We start from the raw sequence: 27214 nt of genomic DNA on the forward strand, positions 1-27214 counted from the left end.
TACATACCTAAAATATATAAATTATATTAAATGTTGTGTATGCACGAAACGTTGAAGAAAATTATTGTAGAACAGTCAGAAAAAAACTATAGTTTTGTTTAATCAACAAAGTACTACATATATTGTACGTATTAATAACGTAGAATATGTAGTAACAAGAATTTCAGTTAAATTAATAATTTTTATTTTATTGTTAATTTAATAAAATCCTTCAGCTCAGAAATAAATTTCTGATTACTGTTATTCTAAATAATAACGATCTGCGATCTAAATATCACGCTTCAGATATAGGTCGTATTACAACGAACACAAAACACTTTTTCTAAATTCATTCAGTGAAAATTAGTGATATTTCTCAGAAAAAGTACGTTTAAATCCTGAAAATGACCTCTGTACGTGATGCAATGCAATTGAAACATATTTAAACTGCAATTACATGTTTTTGAGATTTTGGAAACAGTTTTGAAGCCTGTATTTCTTTTTTAAGTATTATCATGCATTGAAAATACTTCTCTTCCGTAATTGCTGAAGATGTAATTCATCTTTAGAATTACTTCAATTACTAGCCATATTAATACTATTAGACACAGTAAATAGAACGACAAGATTTTTCATTCAAATAATTATTTGGAAATTTTTAGATTTTTCATTTACAAATCATTTTGAAAACACATTCAGCTAGTTTGAGATTCTTGCTTTCCTGTTTAAATTGAAAGTCTTTCGCAGAATGTATTTGTCGGATATAAGTTACACCTTAAAGAAGGAAATTAATGAAAAGGAAATGCACCAAATTATGCGATTAAATTTTGAATCCCCCAACATTTCGAAATTCTATACAAATTGGTTCCTTGCTCTGACACAGAAAGTGTAATATTTACAAGATTCTTTATAATAGACGTTCGCTGCCCGATCACAGGTAGAGAAAAATCTTCTATGCAAATTATTCTGATTGAATTGGACACCTCTTCAAATTCCGAGACTGACAAAGCAGGCCATTAGTGAAATTTTTGGTTTCGATTATTGTTAACATAACGACGTTTCGGTGTATTTAATCTAGATACTGAATTTCACTTTTCAAACGGAGCTTGATTAGCATAAAAGGGAGCTTCGCCTCTTTGACATCGATTTTATGGTACGTTCCCCAAAGATACATCTCAGAGCCCTTACGTATAAATTCGGACAATAAATAACAGTCGTACAAAAATCCACACAATATACACGTATTAAGGTGGAAATCAAGAGGCGAACTTGAGCTTTTTGTCGTGCTAATAACGATGGACCGATATCGCGCCCCTGTTTATTTTTCCTTGGAAATAACGTACGGTCAAGTAAATAATGTTCTATACCTCAAAGCAATTTTTTTTCCTCTTAAATTTCATACGCAGGGAGAATATAAACATGTTTATTAATCGTTATAACGATAACAACGGCTTAACCCCATTGAAGGGTTACGCTAGTGTAAACGTTTGGAAACAGAGTACCTTTGGCTTTGGATTTTTTTAGCTAAATAATAAAACAAATTAAAGTGGATTTAAGACCTCTATTAGACATGTCTTTTAGTATACAAATTACTTTTTTCTAATTTCTTTTTGTTAAAAATGGCGGTGTTAGAGCTCTGTAAATGAAACTCGAAGACTTCTTAAGGTTCACCCACGTAACATTACGTCCGACGAAAATATTACGTACATTTTCTTCTGCACCCTTCACGTATTACATTTTGTATTATTATCAAAAACGTAATTGTAAAAAATTCAATTTTTTTCAAAAAAATACTTTTTGATCAAATTTTATAAATATTTATATGGTAAAGTAATGTAATATAATAATGTATTTTGTTTGTACAAAATTAATTCATTCCTAAAATTTAGTGAGCTTCTAAGGGGTTAGTCATTACTCAATAGTGGTTATATGCCATCCTACATGTATCAAAATCCGATAAAAAGTACATTTCGCACGTTTCTATTTAAAAATTAACTTTGAAAAGAAAATTCGTTAATTTATATCGAAATTTTAATACGAAACATGTACAAGAAATATTTCTATTAAAGCAAAAAATTATTTTAAGGCTTTCGGTTTTTTACTCACAAAAATGGTTGTATATCGATTTTTCATAAAAATACTGTACTGCACTTAATTATAAATTAAAAATTCATTATTCGGTATAGTATACTGATCCTGTGTATGAATTCTTCGAGAGTACTTACAACTTTCGAAACATTATTCTGTTACTTTATTTTGTCAACAATATAAAGTTCTCACAAAATTATTATTCAACGACAATTTAAGAATAGTTACAAATGAATCATAAATTATGCATGACGATGATATTATTTCATATATTTCTGTTACAGTAAATAATAAAGAGTAAAAAATGCCCTTACGACAAATTAAACTGGCCATGGACCATTCGTACTATAGCGTACCAAAAAGAAACAGTTTACACCAACATTAAACCCTCTATCTTGATCAACAGGGTAGTAATACAGAAAAACTGGATTATCCGTTTTTGCTCTCTTTTTCTCTGTTTTTTCCCTTTCAATCGCATGCAAATATTCTGAAAAAGACTCTGATATATGGTATTTACCGGGGCATGTGTTCGAACATTATTTCAATTTTTTGGTTATCTAGACTTAGTTGCATAAAAAATTAAAAACGTTACCAAATGCTGAAAATTGCGGATTTTTTATTGAAGTTTTAAAGCGACTAGATTCATATTTTTATAGCAGCGACGTACATATTAGTCATGGTCTTCATCTATTTTGAGATTTTTTGGTAAGGTTGAATGAATGAACGGAGTTGAATTGAGTGTGAATGAACATGACTGTTATGAAATCAACATGACAATGAACTCATGTTGATTTGAGAAAAGTTTTTTCAAAAATCAAAAACCGAATTTTTCGACGTTTTTCCATGACAAAGTAACTTATACTTTCAATTTTTATATTTCGGTTATTAAGTAAGTATATCATGCGGTCTTAAACATTTCTATAATCAACAAAACAGTGTATCAATAAGAAAGTCAAATTAACTTAATTACAACTGTAATGTGTCTTACAAGGGAAGGTTCCGAACCCGAAAATTCTCATATTAATAAAACTTTGCATGAATGTAGACCATATTAAACTATGCTTAGAGCAATTTTTTGTACCCGTTTTCACTCTGAAGGGGTGAAATCAGCCTTTAAAGTTTTCGCGTTTTTTCATTTTCTTGATATAACTTTGAAATACAGAAATTGTTCAGTTCTTTTATGATCTATTATGCTATTGAAAGAAAACTTTTCTACGATCTGTCATTTATAAACAAAATGATTTGTTTGTAATTCTATATATAAATTCTTAACCATAAACGATAGAGGTAGTCATTGCATGTAAAAAATTTTTATAAATGTTTTTATTTGCAAAAACAATTGTTCACTTTTGTAGTTATATGATTATGCATATACAGGGTGTAACAAAAATGTTGAAGGACCCGGAAATGGAAGACTCGTGAGGTGACTGGTGACATGAAACAAGGTTTTTTTCCTTAGCTTAAAAATGTTATCCGAGGCTTTGTTAACGAGATATTAACGAAAAACCCCGACCAATCGGAGCGCGTATCCAACGTTACCGCGGGAACTCGTCTGGTAGACACACGATCTGATTAGTCGGGGTGTTTCGTTAATATCTCGTTCAGGATTGGCTTGGTCGCGTCATGACGTCATACGCGCGCCTCGCCGCGAAGTTCGACAATTGTCGTGCCGAATTCGGCAATCGTCGCCGGAGACGAAGAGTTACGTCGCGGGTAATCATAGTGCCGACACCTGTGAGTCGCCTCGCATAGTTACAACGCCGTCCTCCTCTAGTCCCTGCCAGGTCTTTGTCTGGCAGTGCGCGCGCTCTCGTTCTCTCTCTCTCTCTCTCTAAAAGGACCGTTGCTATGCGAGGTGCCTACGTGACCGCTAGCACAGTTTTTATGCTATTAATTGTCGAATTACCCACGACGAGCATTTGTCTCCGTCTATTCGTAACGAACCTTCGACTAAGACGTACGAACTAGCAAAAGGGTGCTCCCTGCAAAACTACAATTAGACCACCGGCGCTCCGAGTTAATAATTGTATCGTTCTTTGTTATTCGGTGCTCCGAACTGCAATTCTAATTTAATCGTTATCGTTTTCGTTATATTTATTTAAGTGTGTACAATTGTGACAATAAACTACTAATTATTTGTTACACAATCAAGAAAGCCTCGGATAACGTTTTTGCTAAGGAAAAACTTGTTTCAAATCACCTCACGTGTCCCCCATTTCCGGGTCCTCCAACATTTCTGTTATACCCTGTACGTAATATCTGTGTCATTCATATTTTGTAACTTACAGAAAGTTTTACATGTGGGATTCTATTAACCGACTTATAAAATAAGTAGAAAAGAAAATAAACGAGTTCGGAGATCGACTTCGTATATTAGACATCTCTTCGCGTATTAGCCATTTTTCCTTCCTATTATCTTCCCTTCCCTGGCCCTCCCTTTCTTATTTCTCTTCTTTGCCCACTGCGCTTCCCATTTAAATTCCCCTGCCAATTGATCCTTTATCTTCTTCCATCGTTCTTCCATTACCTACGTTTCCATCATCACTACCACATCCCATTTTCCTTCTTGCTCCCCGAATTCTTTGTCTTTGTTCGCTATTCCCGACACATTCCAGAACGCGATCTTCCAAGCTTTCCTTTCCTTCTTCCCCTCCTATCGCGCTTTCTTTCTTCTTCCTTTCTTTCCTAGCCCTCCTTTCTCAGTCCTTTTCTCTCTTCCCTCTGACTATCTTCCTTTTTCTCTTTCGCTCCCACACTCTCCCCCTCTCATTCTTTAGCTTCTCCTTTCTCTCTTCCCATCTCCATAGCTCTCCTTCTATTCATATTTTCCCGTAGCTCATCCTCTTTCTTCTTCCGCTATTTGCCATAGCGCCCACTGCATTTTTCTCTCTTTCCATGTCCAGTATTCTTTTATTCTTTCCGATCTTCCTTTTAATGCTTTTTTCCTCACCAGAGCCGTTCTTTTCTGCTCTTTACTCCTCAGTTTCACTATTATCATTCTCTTTTTTCCCTCCTCTCTCCTACCTACTATCATCACACTCATAACTTCTACCTTCGCCTCTATTTCCCCTATCAGTTCCTTTACTTTCTCTTCCACGCTTGTTTCCCCCTTCTTCAGTCCTTTTATTATTATATTTTCTCTTCTTTCCTCCCTTTCTTTCATTTCTTTTTTCTTTCCTTTTCATCTCCAACTTCCTAATCTCCTCTTCTATGATTTTCATTTGTTCTCCTTCTTTATGTTCTTTCTCGATCTTTTCCATCCGTTTCCCCATATCTTCTATACATTTCCATATCTATTTCTTTTCTGCCCTTCATCTTTCTTCCCCCTTTTTCAGTTCTTCTTTTATCTTCTCCATTTCTTCCCTTATTTCTTTTCCTTGGTCCCTTACTTAATTCCGCCCTTTTCTCATCTTCTCTCTTTTTCCCTCCCTTTTCGCCGGTGATCAAGCCGTATTTTTGCTGCCTTTAAATTAGTGCCTTTTAATTTCTTCCCTTATTTCTTTTCCTTGGTCCCTTACTTAATTCCGCCCTTTTCTCATCTTCTCTCTTTTTCCCTCCCTTTTCGCCGGTGATCAAGCCGTATTTTTGCTGCCTTTAAATTAGTCCTCGCTCTCCTTCTCTTCCCTTTTCCTTTTCCATATCTCCACTATCGTTCGCACACTCGTACTTCTTTTCCTCATAATCCTGTCTCTCTTTATTACTCTTCCTTTAATCTTCCCTTCCTCTACTGCATCCATCTCTACTTCCCTTTTAGAGTAGACATTCGATTCCCGCACGAGTCGGGGCTGTAGAGGGCTAAATTTCCAGGAACCGTGCAGGAATCGGTGACCAGTTACCCGAGTGCTTTCCCCACCACTCAGCCGTTCAGTTGTGCGACGCAGCTGCATATAGGTTGGGCTGAATATACGCACTTTACGGACATCTTACTTATCTTCGTTATTTTTAGAGATATCAGAAAAGTTTATTCACAGAAGTTGTTTAATATGAAAAGGACTATTACTTAGCAGTAACAATTTTTTCGTAAGTGGCAGATCTTCATAGTTCTCAAGGTTAATTGTGTTTTCTCTTTAATGATACTAAAACGTTGTGGAATAAAAATATTTTTTTTACATAGATGGATTCTTTTGAACATTCTGCGTAATAAAATATTAAGGTGTTATGTGCAAAAAGTTAATAATTCGTGACATATTTTATATACAACATAGGAAATTTGTCACAAACTGTTAATTATTTCTCGACTTATAACAAAATTATTACTGCTTGTTATGGTCCTTCTGATACCACGTAACTTTTGTGAATAAACTTTTTTTATGATCAATGTTGCTGGACTACTTTGTTTAATGCACGTATGATTGAACAGAAGTTTCATTTATTCTTCTTTACTGAAAACAATGTAATGAATAATATGGAAAAAATTGTGACGTACAAAATGATTAACAACTAAATTTGCTTAATTATCTTATTTATGCAATTGTACACCTATGTATTTCAGTCTAATAGACAATTAATGTTCCAACTTCATTACATTGAGTTTGTTAGGTATAATATTTTGCTTCTGACTCATAATCAATCGTTTTGATGTACTCATTATTAAATTTTCATAATATTTTTGAGATATTCAGTCCTATTGTTCTATGATTTTATCATTGAAAACCATGTGTTGTTTTCAACTAGAGATCACTGGACAAAGAATTAAATATTTATGAATATTTTTATACATATGTTCAACAGTGTCTCCGAAATAAAATATTTTAAATAACGAATTGAAGACAATACACTTAAAAAATGAATTGTTTCTCAAGCTAAAATAGTTGTAGAGTTATAGACGAGGTGAATTTTTTAAATAATTCATACATGTAACATTTATAGGAATAATCATTTAAAACAGTATTTTTACTTTGTACTATTTTAATAAGTTATGCGTTATCACATCCTAGACATGATACGAAATGTAGTTGATTATGACTGAAAATATTTACAAACATTGAAACATTTTATGAAAACAATATTCTATACACCACACATTCTGTGATGAAATACACGAGTTAGACGTGACACCGTATGTATTCCATCCTGGCAACAGAGTGGGGTGCGCGCACGTGTGTGGGAAATATGTATGAGTGAGGAGCGTCGCCAATATACAATAAGAGGGAGTCCAATTAACGAACGGTCACTGTATGAATTTCTCGTCTCTCCTCTGCTACCTACTTTACCGACTTGTTCCTTGTTTCCTTTCATTTCCTTCTTTATCCTTTGCAGATGTCGCCCTCTCCTTCTTCTGTTCTGCCTTTCCTTTCCTTCTTTCATCTTTGTCTTAACCTCAAACTTTCTCGTTGCGTTCTGTTTTCCTCCCACTTTCCTAACTTCACCACTTCTTCTTCTTCTCCTGAAATTCTCCTTCTTCCCCTTTTTCTCTTTTCTCTATTCTCCTTCTACCTTCTTATCTACCTCTTTCCCACTAACTTCCTTTATTTTCTGCTTGCTGCCTTTTCTCTATCTCACCACGCTCGTTCCGTAAATGGAAGTCCAATGTTATTATCACTTTCCCGAAAAACAATGGAAAAGTTGTCAAAAATGAGTGCAAACGTGTGAATGTGATAGTGATCGACTCACCTAACTTTATGTTTCGTTGTCTTCGTCGGATATTCAACCACTTTCAAAATAATTAGTGAGAAAATCAGTAGGTAAATCAAGTGAAGATTTAAATCCTGCACTACAGTAAATTCTCGATAATTGTGAGTCGGCTCCTCCATGATAAGTGTGAAGTCGTTATGCCCACCACTGGGGAAGGGGGCCATGGAACCAGTCAAGCGTATAATTTTTTGCCCGGCGCGCCGCGACGGCTTCCCTTTCACGAGCCGATGGCTAAACGAGGAGAACAAATGCAACAATGAAACGTTTTGTTTTTGGTTTTTTATTAACGAAACTTTCACGAACATATTCGTGAGATTTTTCTGATTAAAATGATACCAAACACGATATAATTTGAACCATATTTACTTATGATTTATTAGAAGCGATAATGAACGAATATGAATTGTTAATACTTTCTACATGAGGAAATATGATCCAAATTATGTCGTATTTGGTATCATTTTAATCAGAAACATCTCACCAATATACTAGTAAAAGTTTCATTAACAACGAATCAAAAATAAAAAAGTTTCATCGTTGCATTAGCGTTGTGTTACCGATACCCGGGAATGTAATCTTTTCTTGATCTCCCCTCGTTCAGCCGTCGCGCCGACTCGTCGAAAAAAGTCTCATTCTTCTCAACGACTGGCACGAAGGACTCGTCTTATTTTGCATCTTTATATCATCCTATATCTTTAGCAACACTTGTCCCGACCTGACCCGATCCCTAAATGATTTCTGGTGATTCAGTGCGTTGACCCGACCGCACTTGTCACTACGTCTTTCGGTGGTGCCGTATATCTGCGATCAGCTGTGGACTAGGCGCTACCCCACTAGTCATCAGCAGCCAGGATCGACACAGTGACCTCCTGACATGTTTTCACGCAGCAACTGAACTTTCTGGTCAAAGGGTTGACATTCCTTCAAAATTTAAAAGAGTGTTAGGTGGTCAGTGTTAGTGGCCGTGTAATGACGTGACCATTTAGTGCGTTGACTCGACCGCACTTGTCAATACGTTTTTCGTTAGTGCCGTATACCTGCGACCAGCTGTGCACTAGCTGTCACCCATCATAAACCATTTCGTCCGTCGATGAGCAAGATCGGTACAGTGACCTACTAACACAGATCTACAAGCTGCAGGTGGATTTCTGAAAGGATAAGTTCTATTCAATTTTTTCTTGATTATTATTTCTTTAATTTAACGCAACCTATGACTTTTTCACGGCAATAATTCTGCAATTTTCCATATGTACATTTTTCTTCGGGTTTCTTAAAGACAATTATTTGTAATCAGTATCACTGCAGTCCGTTACTGAACTACAGATTTTTATGTCAATGACGAACTACCATCACTATAACATTACCTTTTCGTTAATACGTTATTTGAGAAGGAAATTTACAGTTTAAAATAATTCTGTATTTGTCTGTTTACGTTACACATGATTTTCTTACATTTATGTTTCATTCATTCATCACTTTAAATGACAAACGAAAGATGATACAAAGTTCGATTTGTTATATTTTTCTTATTTGCTATTATACGCGGTTTTCTGGGATGCATGCCAATTTGCTTGTTCGGAGCGTCATAGTACAACTGTAACGCGTAGCCACCGCTAGCGCGGGAACTCGGCCGGCAAACTCGCGCTCTGATTGGTCGGGGTTTTTTGTTAATATCTCCTTAACAAAGCCACAGCTAACATTTTTACTAAGAAAAAAGTGGTTTCAAATCGTCCCAGCAACCCTCATTGCCTGAAGAGAGACATTTTTAGGACACCCTGTATATGAAAATCCTACAATAGAATAAAAAATGACGATGTGATTCAAATTGTTTACAAGGAAAAAAGATATCTATTTTTTGGAGCTATTTTTCGGTGATTTAATTTTAAAAATTCATTTCATTTGAAGTCTATATGATAGTACAACTCTCAAAGAGTAAAAAATATCCGCACTGCTTGCTGTCCGACTTGTCCGAGATGGAGAATTTACCTTTTCGGGAGACGTGTTTGGAATAAATTAATGACTTTTTGTAAAAACTAAGAAATATTTAGTGCTGTAATTTGACATACTTTTTTATCGTAATGGATGCCATATTCTCCTAAAGTTTCGAAGCTCTATTTTCAAATCCCTCTGAGAATTGAACAATTAAAAGAAGATCTTATTTTGACAGTTTTAATTCTTTGGCAACTGAACATGTACAGCGACTTTAACGTACTATATCTCATTTTGTAGGTATTAAAAATATCTATGTTTTATTTGATTCTTTTTTCTCTGAAATCATTATATTTTATTCTGCGTGCGAGAAGCATGTTTTTCAAATACTTTCAAATTTTTCTAACAATGTTGCCCACAACATTCCACAAGTTTTCAACATATACATTTCATTTCTAATGACCTTCCGCACTATTGTGCAGAAAAAAATAGCTAAATAACAAAACGCTCTTCGAATAAAAAAAGTATCTTTATTTATTGAATAAATTCTCATCGAATAAATTTGTCCATTCAATGTTCTTTTCGCATCCTTTTTTACGAAATATATGTGTACGCCTATAATACTCGTATCAATTATGTCAATAAAAGATAAATAAATATCATTTCAAACAACAGATTTGCATAGTATTCCATGTTTTTTGTATATAGAATACCCGGAATATATGTTGTGTCATTTTTACAATTTGTTTCTCGGGAATACCATTTCTAGTATTTCATATATAATTCCATTGATTAAAAAAATAAGCATCATTGCAAGTACGAATAGGAAAGGTTTATCGTTGCACACATTAATACGTAAGTATGTATGGTTTTATTGTCGAATCTCTTTCGGTCGCGCCATTCTTTTCCTATGTTCGGCGAGAATCGAAATCTCGCCACAAGCCGTAGGTATTCGATCGTTTTCCTGATAGACAGAATTGTAATGGGAACGTGTGGCAACAGCGTAACAAAACAATCGATACTATCCAGTACGTGTTGCGAGGTTACATTTATCGATTCCATCTGTTTTATCGATGCTCGCTGTTAACATAGCTAAAGTGACTGACAAATACCATAGGCGCCCCTAGCGGAGAATCCTTGAACTATACCACTGTATATTCCTGAGTCTGGACGCGTCAAATCGTAGAATCCAACTTACGCCTTCCACGAGTAATAAAGTAACAAAAATCGCATTTCTACGATATTGTGACAGTGGTGTACAGGGTGGTCTGGTCAGCTTTTGACGAGAAAACCACTAAATCGTGTGATATTTGACAAAATGTGACTTGTGCAGCCATCTTGTGTGCTTCATCGGCGTCTGTCACAATCGCACAATTTCTAAAATTCTAATTCTTTCCACGTATGGTGTTTATCGGTGTTTGTAAGGACCAGACCACCCTGTAGTGAAGTCTACCCGTGAGTAGTATACCCGTGAAAAGTTCATTTGTGCAATTATCGAGGCTCATTTTGGTTCCTACGAAATCGAATGTCTCTCTCGTACATCGCGTATACATACACGGGTCCCGTTGTTTGTGTGAGTACACGGACACAGCTCACGGCCCACGGAGTTTCCACCCTTTAGTGTCAGCGAATGCTTAGAGCCAACGAATTCAATTAACTAGATCACCTCCAGTCGCACGTATTTTTATTATTGGTAGAAACGGTACACACACAATCGGACTGTGTGACGAAGGGAACGAACGAGACACATCGAAACCGAGTAAAATAACGCGAACCGCAGCGAATACAATATAACCATTGGCCGGTGAGAGCGTCGCAGGCGGGTTCACGCAATCGAATCGAGTGGAAAGAGATGCTTTCTCTTTCTGTTTTTCACTCGCTTGTCCTTTTCTATATCGGAACACTACAAAGGCAGGTTGCCGAGGCTCGAGTTTCGAGCAAAAAAACAGATTGACGAAGTGTTGACAACTGTTTGTCTACAGCGTGAATGTCACTCCACGTAATCGAGGCATTCACACTTATAAAGACATTACTGTATACTGATTATAAATTCAATAACTTAGTGGTATTCGGCTTAAAAATAGAAGTGATATAGAATATGTATATATATTTGAAGTAATTATAAAGTAACAAATATCATTTTAAAAAATATTTGAAAAAAAGAAATAACTGATAGAAGTAGAATCGAATTGGAAGCCATTCTTGCTCACATGCGCACACATGTGGATGCAAAATCGGTAAACGCATTGTTGGTTGTTGTTCCCATGTGGCAATAATTTCATGGTACTTTAATTTACCTGCTGATTTTGTTTTACTAATTATTTTGAAGATTATTAAATATCGGAAGAAGAGGACGATGAAACATAACGCTTGGGTGAGTTCGATCACTATCACATTCACGTGTTTATACTCATTTTTCACAACATTCCGGTCACATTTGGATAAATGTCAATAACGTTTTTCTTCCTCGAATGGTAGGTACTTTTAAATGTCCTGCAAGAATTTTTTGACAGCGGACAGGTCCAAAAATGGCCATTTTTTAATATCATCCTCTGCTTTGACCACTTGAGCTAATAAATTTCGATTCTGAATGAGGCGTTGGGACGTGAAAACCAGGCTTAGAATAATTTCTGTTTATTGCAAAACAATAACAGCAGGTGGTTGTTGGTTACGGGGCTGGGGAAATAAATGTGTAACGACGAACTTTCACCGTATAATGAGACGTTAATGCAACGAATGACACACCGGGTTTAAGCTTTAGCTTAACGAGAAAAAATGTCGGCTGAACGGAGCATTCATCTTAGAATGATTATTTATTAATTAAGAGCGCACAGGCTGGTCGCGCGGACTTTCGCTGGTAAAGGCATTTGTCCCGGGAGAAAACCACCAGCTTGACTAAAGCTATTTACTGCGGTACCACCGGAACGAATTAACTTCTGCAATTTTACAGCTGATATCTTGTAGGGATTTTTTCACTCAAATACACTTCATTCATTTCGCCCATGAAATGATGAGCGTTCGAGTATGATTAATTACAACGCACACAAAAACCCATAAATATACACGTGACGTTACTTTCAAAGGACATTAATTGAGTTCTTTCGAGCCGATTGAATTTTTTTTGTTTCTACTTTGAAACTGCATGATTTATGAAAAACATTCGAATGATTATCATTTTTTCTCGTTTTACGCAATCTGTTGAAAAGTGCTTAGACTCGCGGCAGATATTACATTTAATAAGAAGTAAGTCAAAAATGTCAAGTTAGTGAAAAAATAAGCACTTCTAGTGGAACTAACGACGCTGTAACTCTGTAGTAAAGGCGAAATTCATACGGCAATCTTCTTCGGATAATGGAATAGATGCAGTGCTTAGGCGATACGGACGGGATTTGAGTTTCGACGATTTTTTTAATATTTTGTGACGTAATTTTATGAAAGCATATACTGTTTTATACATACATGAGTGTATATATTAAGGTAAACGCACCAATGAATGAACACTCAAGAGATTTTGCAATTATTAAAGTCGAATTTTAAATGATAATAATATTAATAAATATTTGTCACATGGAAATTAGATTTTTGAATATCTACACCTTTTTATAACGTATAGATTACAATTTAAAAAATTTGAAAAATATGATTAATTAAATTAAAAAGAAATATACGAATTTCACTAATGAATGAACGATAACAACCAGTAAGTGGATGTTTCTAACCAGTGGCCCGAAATTTGTTTGAATATGAAACAAGGTATTAATCCTGATATATGTTAGTCTTCACCAACAATTGCAGGGGAACGACTTCATGTATCGCGTTGAATTTTGTCGATAGGGTAAACATCAGATCCAAAAGAATGACTTATTTCTTAATACTGTCTTATTTACTAATGAGGCAACATTCACAAATCACGGGAATGTTAATTTGCATAACATGCATTTTTGGGCAGCTGAAAATTTACATTGGCTGCGGCAGGTTGAACATCACAGACAATGGTCTGTACACGTATGGTGCTGTATCACAGGTGATAAAAGTATTAGTCCTCGTTTTATCAATGGAAATTTGAATGACAACATCTACGCTAACTTTATTAAGGATACATTGGGTCCTTTGCTAGAAGAATTACCTTTATTTACACGACAAACCATGTGGTATCAACATGATGGATGCCCAGCACATTCTTCATTGATTGCGCGATGGGAACTTGATGAAAAATTTCAAAATCGTTGGATCGGACGCGGCGGTCCAATATCGTGGCCAGCTAGTTTACCAGACTCGACACCTCTAGATTTCTTTCTATGGGGAACATTGAAATATAAAGTGTACAAAGAAGTACCAACTACACCTCAAGACATACAACAACAAATTATCGCAGAATGTGCATTAATAAGTTCTGACATTATAAGACTTGCACGTCTATCAGTCATAAAAAGAATCCAGTGTTGCATTGATGTTGAAATGATAGTCATCATTTCGAACACCCACTATGACCTTATGTAATAGGTCGTTAAACTCGTTTTGCGCTCCTCTATCATTCTACGGAAACAAAAGAGTTGACCTTGAAATATCCAAAGTATGCAATTTTTGTTAAACAAATGTTCTATGAACCTTAGAGTTTCGAAGATATCTGAGGTGGTAATAATTATTGTTTAGTTAATTAACGTAACTCCACTTTCTCGACCCTCTTCATCTATGGTCTGTTTTTCTAAAGAAGATGCCTGGGAGGTTGGCCTGCCTCGGCGCGTGGCCTGGTGGGGATCCAACGCGAGCTACGTATTTCGTGCGACGTTGTGCCGGTCTCAATGCCACTGTGTGTCTCATTCCACCCTCCGGCATTTCGACACGAGAGCCTCTCGCTTGGACGCTCGGTCAACCAACTTTCTTCTTTACCCTGCGATTTCCACGTGTAGCATTTAATAACCTATGTATTAATTTAATCCCCTTTTAATATGTTGCTCAATATTTGGGTACAATACATTCTTTCAAAAGAAATAAACTTTTTCTTACTCATGTATTTTAACTCTTGACGCGTGACAACGTTCAGCGTCTCGTAAACATTCTCCGCCATTTCCAGACAATGGATGATTGACGGGCGCGTGCCGGACGCAGTCAACAACGGGCGCTGCAAACAAAAATCCTAATTCTGAAATTCGTTAAATCACAGTACATCATCGAGAGTGATGACTAAATCTTAAGAAGGGTGGGATGTTGCGTCAATCGACTATTATTAGATAAGTACATTACCAAGAAAGCCATATTGTGCCTAAACACCAAGTTCAAGATATTTGTCGAACGTATTATAATAAATTGAACCATATATTCATTCACGAATCTAATTACTTTAACAAGGCTTGACACACGAGGCGATCCCGGGAAAGGTACTTTAGTTATATATCTAATTCCGTTAATATTATACTAGTACGCACCTGTCTGACTACGCACCCAGGACGTAACATATTCTTTAGTTTTTTATTTATTTTTACTTAATAAAAATATTGTTTTTATATGTTCAAAAATAAAACATTTTGTAAACATGTAAACGTCAACTGTAACATTTATTTCAACCAACTAAAAGCTATTTAAGCATTAAAACTAGGGGGACGAGATTGGGAACACTTTTTGTAAAAAGTAAAAAATGCATCTCCTTGCCTTTCTATTTTTGCTTTTGTTTGTATGAACTTTTATGAAGAAGTGATAATAGGGTTTCATAATTAAGATTTCAAAGTTACTATACAATTTTTGTCAGAGTATAATGTAGATTAGTTTTTCAATAAGAACCAAAAAACCTTGGGCGGTGGGTGAAATTTGACCCCTTACCCTACTGGTGTTTCCTTTTGGTATCGGTATTACACCAACTTCTTTCTTAATTTTAAGTAATTACAGTACGTTAAAAAGTTCTAACAAATAGTATTATCGATTAAAGTTTAGAATTGTATCATGTATTAGAATGAAACAGTCGTGTATAAAACATTTACACATATGGATGAACCGATCCAAGTAAATACAAGTAAATAATCGATACTTTCGTTACGATACCGAGCATTTTTAGTATCGATACTTTCGGTTGCGAAATATACTCAGTATCGAAAAAAAGTACTCATATCGAATAGAGCGAGTAATTGATATGAAAGCTAATTCAATAATAAAATATATCTTCGTTAGTAAATGTTCATTAATAACATATATGTTCGTTAAAATCAGAGATGGGCAGATTCATTATCCTAGAGAAAGAGTTTCGTATAATGAATAAAAGAAAAAAGTACTTCGCCATTTTTAATTGTTTAAATTAATTTTTTTATTTTTAACTTTTTTTTTTCATTTTTAAAGCAAAATAATACTTCTTCCTAAATGAGTCGACATTTGGCAAATAATTATTTAATCTCATTAACTGTTTAATTCTCAGGATAACGGCCTTGGGTACTGCAGCTTTTCCCTATGTATTATTCGAATATAATTCTGCTCAACTTTGGTTAAAATATAATATATTATTAAAAGCAGAACTTTGTATTTCTTTTCCTTCGATACAAATAGATATTGATACTTGTGATGCGATACTAACAATAAGTAGATATCGATACTTTTGTTCGTTACAAGTTATAAGTAAAATCATCGAACCTTGACGGTATCGGTTTATCCCTACTTACACATTATATAGAAACGTAATTTTATCATTCATCGCGGTTGAGTTCTACAAGAAAAACAAATTAAGTTCAATAATTTCACGCCGAGGATAAATTACGAGTGCGTAAGTGTATTCCGTGAAAATTTTCTCGTAAAGTAACCAGGTTCTTGGTAGAGCATTTATTTTATGTGTTTCCCGCGGCCACGTGTCTACCGCATAAGCATTGATACACAATTAAGAAATTCCATCTTCTGGAACAGTCAGAGATTATACATACATTTTCTATTATTTATTAAGTAATTAATGGAATTCATTCGTAATATTAGGTAAATGCCTAAAAATTAGCCGAAAATCTTTATTAATACTGAGTAACTGCTACAGCGTTTGTTGCTCGAAATTGTTTCCCCAATTGTCCATAACAATTTGCTATTTTTCGGGCAAAACCTGAATAACATAAAACAGTAACATCAAATTAAATACGACCACCGTAATTTCTGCGTATCAATCCATATAATGAAAACGGAAGTATTCTCAATTACTTTTAAGTAATACCATACAAATATTAATGTCTTAATAGTAATAATTGTAAGTAAATCTGTACAGTCGCAGACATAGTATTTAATTATATACATACATGCGAATATATAGGGTGTGGAAGATAGGAAACAATTGCATTAGAAAAAAGTAAATGGTTTCAAGTGATATATTACGTGGTGCATGTGTTTTCACCGAAAGTAGAGACATTTCAAATTTCAAAGATTTCAAGGTAATCTCTATTTTTTTTAATGGAACTATACATTTTTTTAGACCCCATTCGATGCATTTTTTAATCCTCTACAAAAAATATGAAAATATTGGGTCCAAATCGTGATTACTTTAAAAGATATTTTAATTTTAGGTTCTCAACATTGTGTAATATTTGGACCTAAGCTTGAACGTTTCTAAACTAGTTTTATTCTTTTAAACAAATAATTTTTCGATCAAAGTACCTTAATACTTTTTCTGTACAGAATTAAAAAATGCATCGAATGGTGTATAAAAAAAATGTAAGTTCCGTTTAAAAAAATAGTAGTGACCTTGAAGGCACATACACCACGTAATGCAACACTTGAAACCTATTTGATTTTCCCTAATGAAGTTTTTGTCTATCTCCTACAGTTTTAACTTTAATGACGATTACCATCTTAATGAATTTGATGATAATTTCATTTCAGAACTAGTATCACGACAGTTGCATAGTACAGACAAATTCAAATTCATATGAGGTAATTGGAGGAAAGATGCCAAATCGGGAAGATGCTCAACAACCACAGTTTAGAATTTATTCGCCAGATGGTAGCAAAATAGTACCTACAAGTTCATTTGTTAAGTCCGTTACTAAAATATTGCTTGGCATTTGTTTTAACCTCCAATATATGTGTTTCTCGAACAAGGTTACATTCTAACGTGCATAAGAATTTTCTGCTGCCGCCTGATATTTTGGATTTTAATAAAACAAAGTATCATCGACAGCGTCAGACTGTTAAATAGGCCATACACAGTGACGTTTATCTCGAAACCTGCCCTCATAAAGTTGTCTCTAGTAATGGGCACCATCGACTAAAAACTATCGACTAGGTCGATAGTAACCAACGACTACTTTCAGTCGATTAATTTTTTCAATCATCGACTACTTTAGTCGATTAAATTTAGTCATTGCAAGCGACTCGCTCGAACTATCGAGCTATTGATCGCTATTGACTAGATCTTGATTATTTTCTAAGAATTGTAATTTTTCCATATATTTTTTTATGCATTACCAAGAACTGTGCAAATTATTGCTTATAACCTAATTAACTTTCATAAAAAACTTAGAGCAGTTAATTGTTTAAGTGCCAATATTAAATAGTTTACAAAAAATCGAATATTAGTAATTAATTAAAAAAACTTGTTTACCACTTATATTTTTGAAATTCTATCTATGAACTAATACATTTCGAAAAGGTAAATACACCAATGGTGTTGAAAAGTTGCTGACATAATTTATACATTACCTATAAAGCAAAATTTCAGTCGACAAAAACTATCAACTAAATAGTCGATACTATGTTGCGACTAAATAGTCATTAGTCGATAGTTTAATTTAGTTGATGGTGCCCATCACTAGTTGTCTCCCGTTAGGGGAGCTGGGTTTTAGATCTCCCGAAGCCTCCTTGTAATCTATAGCGGGATGGTAGGAGCCGTGCCGAACGCACGGGCGAAGGCTACCGAAAGAGCCCTCGGGCGATGACCGTAAGTGAAATGGCTGAGAAAGAGTCACAGAGGATGAGGCGTACGGAGTGCGACGAGAGCGAGCGACAGCAAAATGTACATGTATTAATTTTCACTAAACTATTTCAGTTTAGTTTAAAATTATCCATGAAAGTGTCGTTTTTTGAAACCGAATATCCCACAGTAGTACGAACAGCTTCCAAGCAATAAAATATCACTTATATGCGAAGAAAGATTGCAATTGTAAGGTATAGCAGTAGATATCTGTATTCAAGAGACAAAATTACCATATAAAAAAGGAGGCGGTCTCAAAGAATTGGCTGATTGGCAGAAATACAGATGAATGTAAAATTTGGTCCTTATGTCCCAGAAACATAGGAAATTTCGATACAATATTAAAAAAATCTTCCTGAAAAAGACGATTTCCTTCGGAACTCATTTCGATTTGTATGCATTTCTATCCCGATTCGAATTCGTTATAGTTTACATAAAAATCCACGAAGGGAGACTTTATCTAACCTCGAAGCCAATTCAGGCCTCCCATCTTAGGCAAATTTCGTCGGGACTGCTTTGTTTATATCATCTGTCTTCACCGTCACACCCGGAACCGATATCATCCGTTTGTCGGTAATTACCGCAGCAGAAATGAAGTAGCCGGAGTGAATCCGTTGCACTAGAATGAGGGAAAGTTCATCTTCAGAAGAATTCATACATATATGGGTACATAATTTCACACCAAGCAGATCACTCAAACTGAAATATAGTCCATATGAAAATAGGAGGGGTTTAAGTTATAATTTCGTTAATTTTGGAATTGTTTAAAAGATTCCGACTCTCAAATTTTTCAATTATTTTATCTCTGCAATTATTAAAGACACGAACTTGATCTTTGTTTCATTTTAATTGTAAAGGATCATTTTTTGTAACTAATATATAATGGCAGGGATGAAATTATTTCAAACAATAAGAGTATGTGAATATTATGAGATCGCGTTGAACGCCTCACCCTCTGTGACCCTTTATCAACTTTCTCACTCACGCATATCACCCGAAGATCTCTTCAGGAACCTTCGCTCGTGCGTTCGGCACGGACTACCAATCCGCTACAGATTACAAGGAGGCTTCGGGAGACCCAGCTCCCTAATGTGAGACAACCTCGCGAGACCAAGCCTCGAGGTAAACCTCATCGTGTATAGCCTGCTTTAGCTAGAAGAAAGTAGGTATGTTTTCGATTTATTCTGATTTTTGCATAAATGATTGGTGTACAATTTGATTTACGTAACGAGCACTGTATCTTCCACAACACATTGGGTTAAGATACCATATTATACTAGTAGACGTTATAAGTTACTTAATTTAGTAAAGAATGTGTATTAATAGGATACAAAAATGGACCCCAAATTGATTGGATTTGTTGCATTATTTGTGAAAAGTGATTGCATGAGACCTGCACAGATTTCGAAAATGCTTATACGTAAAAATTGCGGAGAATAAAAAGTATTTACCATACAATCTTTTGTTCTGTCTGTATACTTCCCAAGGTTTAATTCAGGTTGGAATAGCGTCGCAAAGAAATTAACGAATTAAGTTGGTTACATTAAAAACGTATAGGCATCTTAGACAATAGATCGGGATAAGGTATCAGATTATGTATAAAAAAGATTGTTATTTTCATAGGTTAACATTTAGTTTTTGTTAATTTAGTAGTATCCATTTAATAGTGTATTGTTTGAATAAGAAACTAAGTTCTTGGAAACTAATAAGAAACTAATTTCAAGAATTGAAATTTGCTAAGGTTCCCGAATTAAAAGTCGCAAGCCAATTCCTCAGATATTCTGGGAAGGCAGTAGATTATCAGAGTTAAAAAAAGATCCGAGCGAATGGTAAAAGGTATCGTTACTATTAGGAAGCACAATCACCGACTCGAGGATCGCGAATACGGAAACTGGGAAGGCAACGGAGGCGCATAAACTTCGGTTATAGCATGAAATAAGCTCGATTATGATCCTGTTATGGTCAAGGCTCCGAAAGCTACGAATTTCGCAAGAAGATACCGGCGGGAAATTACAAAAGTCGTTGGATTCCACGAAGAGAACGTAATGAAACGGGAGTATGTAATAAACCGAGGCATTGATTTCCAATTCTACCCAACAATATTCCACGAATTTACTCGCAAATTGGCTCCCCACTCGGTTATATCCAGTAAATAAAACTACGCTACATCAGGTGATACTTGGTGCAACCACTTGTACTACGCCTTCATAATTCGCTGAAACTTATACATAACGTTTTCCTACTTTTTATACATACGCTGCCAATTGAAACTCTAGAATCACGTACGGTAAATTCAGGAGAAACGCCACCCATTATGGTTAAGAGTCAATACCTTTTTTAGTTTCGTATTAATTAAAAAACTTTACGTTTCATTACAATAACACTCATATCCTACAATAAACTATAAACAATTCCAAATTTTTCTTGTACAAAATCAACAAAAATTTAAAAAAATAAAAGGTTCTCAAAGTGCCGTCTGTCGCACATCATGTAAGAGAGATGTGATACCAGTGGGCCGTATAGCCTTAATTACCTTCAGTCAGAGATGGGCATTATTTAGATAAAAAATTATTTAAATAACTGTTCAAATAAAAGATACTTTATCTTTATTCGTTATTCAAAGATCGAATAAAAAAAGGATTTTTATTCGATGAGCGTCGAATGAATAAATTATTCGACGAGAATTATCCGATGAATAAAAGATACTTTGTTTATTCGAAGCGTTTTATTCGTAGCGTCGAATAAAATTTTCATCTTTTATCTGTAACTTTTATTTGAAGGCTCCGAATAAACCTTTGAATAACTTTGGGCAGCTTGAATAAACCAAAATAAACGCACTGACCAGCGTCGAGCGTCGAACGTCAAAGACCAGCGACCGACAATCGGCATACAATGTAAGCAGACGCAGATGAGATAAGAAATCACGCATGAATGAAAATTTAAACTTTTACAATTTTCAATATATTTTAATGAAAGTGTCACGAATGAATGAAGAAATTCTCCTGATGAAAATGAGTTCAAATTCGTGTGTATTTGCACAATTTTTAAAAAAAATGCTGCAGGTCCCTGAAATGGGTCACTCGTGAGGCGATTTTGAACAAGTTTTTCCTTAGCACTAATGTTATCCGAGACTTTGTTAACGAGATATTAACGAAAAACCCCGACCAATCAGAGCGCTAGTCTGCCAGCGGAGTTCCAACGGTAGCGTTGGCTACGCGCTGCACTTCTGCTACGAAGCTACGAACAAGCAAGTCGACATGCATCGACGGAAATTGAGTATAATAACAAATGAAAAAGACGTAACAAATAAAATCGAACTTTTCTTCATCTTTTGTTTGTCATTTATAGTGATTAATAGATTCCGGATGTTTATGCAAATACATATTTTTATAGAAAACGGATAGAGCAATAGGATCTGAGCAGAAATATGTTTTAAGATTAGAGAATTCTGAATAACTTATTGCATATGTTATTTGCCCTGTATATATCTTCCGTGTTCTTAAAAAAAAAGTTTCTCGAGAAATCAATATAGTCTATCAGGGAGCTATCGCACTATAACTGTAGATTACTATTAAATGTCGTCAACGTAAACATATACATCGTGGTAATTATAGACAAACATCAAATATACTTGCATAGGCTTCAGTTGTTCGTTGAGCATTAGATATGGCAGTACTTGTATCTACTAGAGTGTTTTTAATAACGTCGAAAACTCGGAGTAGTAGAATATCACTAATGAAACATTAGATCGAAAGCGATTGCAATTTTGTCATCGATGAGAGTAATGAAAGAAGTGTGCATTGTAAAACTTATAATAAAACTACAAAATGCGAAAGAAAATCGCAGTTATTGCAACATAAATACTGCTGCACACAAAAGATACGTTCAAGAAGCAGCTAATACGTGCAAAAGGGATACCTACTTCTGAGCAGCTACAAACGAGTTTTAAAAAAATGAATTTTACGTGAATTTAACACGAGCAATGGTTTCTGTTAATATGCGTGTATTAATTAGTGTGTCTTAAATAACGATGTATGGAGGAATTTCCTAACAAAATATACAGACCGCATTGTTCAAGGTGAATCGACACTACGAAAAAATTACTTGGACGATTGCTATGATTCAAGTATTCAAAATTCAATATTAGGGAAGACATTGCGGATCATTTTATGTGGATTTCTGAGAATGAATCCACTAATGCAATAGGCCAGTGCATTGCAAACTTAGTGGTAGGAAATCTCTGCGATATCTCGGTTTGTAAATTCAGCCCTGCAAATATTACTACCGAATGGTAGTGAGAAAAGAATTCTTTTACTGGTTACAGATACAACAACATATATGATCAAGGCAGGGAAAGAACTAAAATTATTTTACGAAAATATGGTACACATTACATGTACAGTGCATGGTTTACACAGAATTGCGGAGGAAGTACGTCTTCACTTTCCACCAGTGAATAAATTAATATCATCAATAAGCAAGGTCTTTATTAAAGCACCGCTTTGTATTGAAACGTACCGAAGAATATTAAAAGATATGTACTCTTCTACCACCGGAACCTATTTTAACTAGATGGGGTACGTGGATTGAGACGGCATTATTTGATGCTGAACATTTAGAAAAAATGCTTGTCATTTACTGTAACTCGAATTACAATATGTCACAATAAATCGCAAAATGTATTGTTCATCTTGAATATTTTCATTGCAAATTTGCATATTTTCCTGCATATTTGTATATTTTTCGTGCATAAATCGCATATGTTTCTTACATATTTATTGTGCATAAATATGTGGAGTCTAGTGATTAATGAATAAAGGACAAATAGAGAAAAATTACGTGTAACGTGAAAAAACGAATACATAGTTCTTTTTTTAACCAGAATCGAAAGTAATAATCATTTGGAGTGAGATGATAAGGAATACGTAAATTTCCTTTTCAAATAACGTATTAACAAAAAGGTAATGTAACAGAAAATGTATGAGAAGTGATCGTAGTTCGTTATTGAGATAAAAATCTGTAGTTTAATAACGGGCAAAAATGTTCCTGATAACACTGGTCAACAAAATTTAACTTTTTGTTTGTCTTCGAACATCCGGTTGCTGACTCTTATAGATTCGTTTGTACTGAATACGAATCCGTAAACAGTTTTTTTGCCATCACCCTCAGTTTTCGAGAAATTTGGTTTAAAAAAAAAATGCAAATTTTCAACTTTGAACATTTTCTGTGTTCAAACATGAAAAGTTATTCAGTTGATTGTTCCGTCAAATTATTCTGTAAACTCTCCCAAATAAAATGGCATACGTTATCTCATTATCAACATTTAAACATGTTTAAACAATGATCAAAGAGAAAAAGACACCCGAAATGCACTAATTTTTATAGATATCTTTCAATTTATTTCAAAAGTAAGGGTGCAGGACATAATCTGACTGTGTCAGCAGATACAGTAAACATTCTCTGTCTGATATATATATATATATATACACATATATATACTGATATATATATATATATATATATATATATATACACATATATATACAAATAATTATGTATGTTGTTCGACAGTTTTGGAATATCCTGTATATATATGTATATGTATACGTATATGTACAAGATGAGGCACTTAAAACCGGCCACCTGAATAACTTAGCTGCTATTGGTGATAGAAAAAAATGCATGAGGACCAAATTATTTGGTATCGAGGGGCTGATCATCCGATGTTACTAGTTTTTTGATAGGTGGAGGCCTCAAGGAGATATGAAGGTCATCTCTGTTTTTTTAAATGCAACGGTATGTTTTTTTACTTACATTCTGATAGAGTATTTCAAGACAAATACAATGACCTATTGGAAAGGTCATTCGTGATCTGGGTTAAGCCAATTGTGATGGAAAATAATTTACTTTGAGGAAATGGTCGAACACTTCCTTGCCGTCTCTGGTTGTTGATATTATAACTTCATCTCTGTCTCGTAATCTCTTGTTGAATGGAAATAATTATTCAATTACGCTGTACGCTTCATCTGTACATACTATGATTAGTCGTTTATGAAAATCTCTGCCGAGCGAAGTGTATCTCAAGTTTCCGAAATGCGTTATTCAATAGCGGAGAAAGTAGATATGGTTTTTGTTTATGGGGAATGTCGCCAAATTGTAAGAGATGCAGTCCGTTTGTATGCTGAACGGTTTCCCGAACCTTCACGATCTGCATTTACGTATGTTATTAAAAGTTTTCAAGAAACTGGGCGTGTAGATAACAAAATACGAAGAAGATCTAAGGCAGTAACTGATGTTCGAAATACAGTGAACATTTTAGCAGCTGTAACACAAAATCCCCATGCTAGTACAAGGCAGCTAGTACGTGAAAGTGGCATCAGTCAACGAAGTGTTTTGCAAATATTACATTTAAATAAATTTCACGCTTTTCATGTTTCACTTCACCAAGAATTACATGGGAATGATTTTCAAAACCGTGCAAATTTTTGTGAATAAAGTTTTGTTTACGGACGAAGCCACATTTACAAGTTATGGCCAAGTCAATCGTCATAATATGCATTATTGGTCAATAGAAAATCCACGGTGGCTGCGAGAAGTGGATAAACATGACCTTGGTCTGTAAACGTTTGGTGTGGACTTCTTAACGGTAAAATAATTGGTCCTTATTTTATCGATGGCACATTAAACACTTCGACACATTTTAACGGAAATTTGCCACACCTGCTGGAAAATATTCCGCTTCACATACGGCAAACTATGTGGTTCCAACAAGATGGATGCCCTGCTCATGCTGCACGGATAATTACTCAATTCCTCAACGTGACATTCCGAGATAGTTGGATTGGTCGTGCAGGAAATCATAAATAGTCCGCACGATCTCCAGATTTAACACCTCTGAACTTCTATTTGTGGGGAAAATTAAAGCAGCAAGTGTATAATGAAATACCAACAACCAAAGAAGATATGAAAGAGCGTATAAGAAGAGCTTGTGCCGCGATAAACACAACTGAAATTCAACATGCCGTATTATCCGTCAAGCAACGCTTCAGAGCATGCATCAATGTTCAAGGTCACCATTTTGAACACTTGTATTAGTCGTAAAATAAATTAACGGTGCTTGATCATTTCTTCAAAGTGAAGTATTTTCCATCACAATTGGCTTAACCCAGACCACGAATGGCCTTTCCAATAGGTTATTGTATTCGTCTTGAAATACTCGATCAGAATGTAAGTAAAAAAACATACTGTTCCATTTAAAAAAACAGAGATGACCTTCATATCTCCTTAATGCTTCCACCTATCAAAAAACTAGTAACATCGGATAATCAGCCCCTCGATACCAAATAATTTGGTCCTGATGCATTTTTTCCTATCACCAATAGCAGCCAAATTATTCAGGTGGCCGATTTTAAGCGCCTCGCCCTGTATATTATGTATATGTATACAGGGTGAGGCAATAAGTATGTCCACTTTGAATATTGCTGTTATTTGTAATAATATGAAAAAATGTTATATACAAAACGTACACGGTATAGAGGGAGGCATATTGGGACACAAACATTTTCTGCGTTTTTGAAGGCATAGAGGAGATTTCAAGGTCATCTCTATTTTCTTAAATGGAATGCTATGTTTTTTTTATCGCGACGTGATAGCCGGTGTTGATACGACTTCAGCGAGCTATCATTGAAGGTCATGCAAGGTTAAATGCGGTAGTAAAATGAACTTTCTTACATTACAGGAGATGCTCGAAGTGGCGACCGTTTGCGTCAATTCAAAGTTGCAATTTTCATATCGCTGCATCACGTGCATGTCTTATCGTTTCTGAACTTATTCTAGCACATACTGCCATTATCCGTTGTTTATATATAACATTTTTTCATATTATTACAAATAACGGCAATATTCAAAGTGGACATAGTTATTGCCCCACCCTGTATACAAGATGTCCCGAAAAGATCGAACAAAATACACATGTATGTACACAGTACCATTCTATTCGAAATAGGGTCGTACGCACAGGGGTTACGTGTACTTTTAACTTGAAAAAAACGTGGACACATGGAAGATTCCACGATTTTTGTTGAAATGACATCGTGTTTTGTGAAAAATGGTAATTATGCTATATTTTACGTTATTTTGAAATGGACTGTATACGACGAAGAAAAATTTCAACAAATTGACAACTGAAGATCTTTACGGGGGGAGACTCCTTTGGGGCCAACTCCGAATCGATCGAAGCGCGGATGTAAACAATCGGATGCCAGCGGAAACACAAAATCGATATTTGGGACGGCTTGATAATACGACATCTAGCGGCAGTACCCACAAATAAATTTTGTTCCCCGTTACCATCAAGCTGGGTTTGTGTGTTTCCTACGCGAAGACAGTGTTGCCGGACAGTATCGTTTTTCTGACGCTGTTGCCTCATGTCCTGCATGAAATTCTACCCGTGAAGAGAACGATGGAATAGCTACGGCCTACGACTCGTGGCGAGATTTCGATTCTCGCCGAACGTCCAAGGCCAGCGACCGACCCATCGGCATACAATGTAAACAGACGTAGATGAGATAAGGAATGACGCACGAATAAAAATTTAAACTTTTACAATTTGCAATATATTTTAATGAAAATGTCACGAATGAATTGAAGAAATTCTCC

Source organism: Dufourea novaeangliae, unplaced genomic scaffold, assembly GCF_001272555.1.
Source record: "Dufourea novaeangliae isolate 0120121106 unplaced genomic scaffold, ASM127255v1 scaffold71, whole genome shotgun sequence".
Classification (NCBI taxonomy): Eukaryota; Metazoa; Arthropoda; class Insecta; order Hymenoptera; family Halictidae; genus Dufourea; species Dufourea novaeangliae.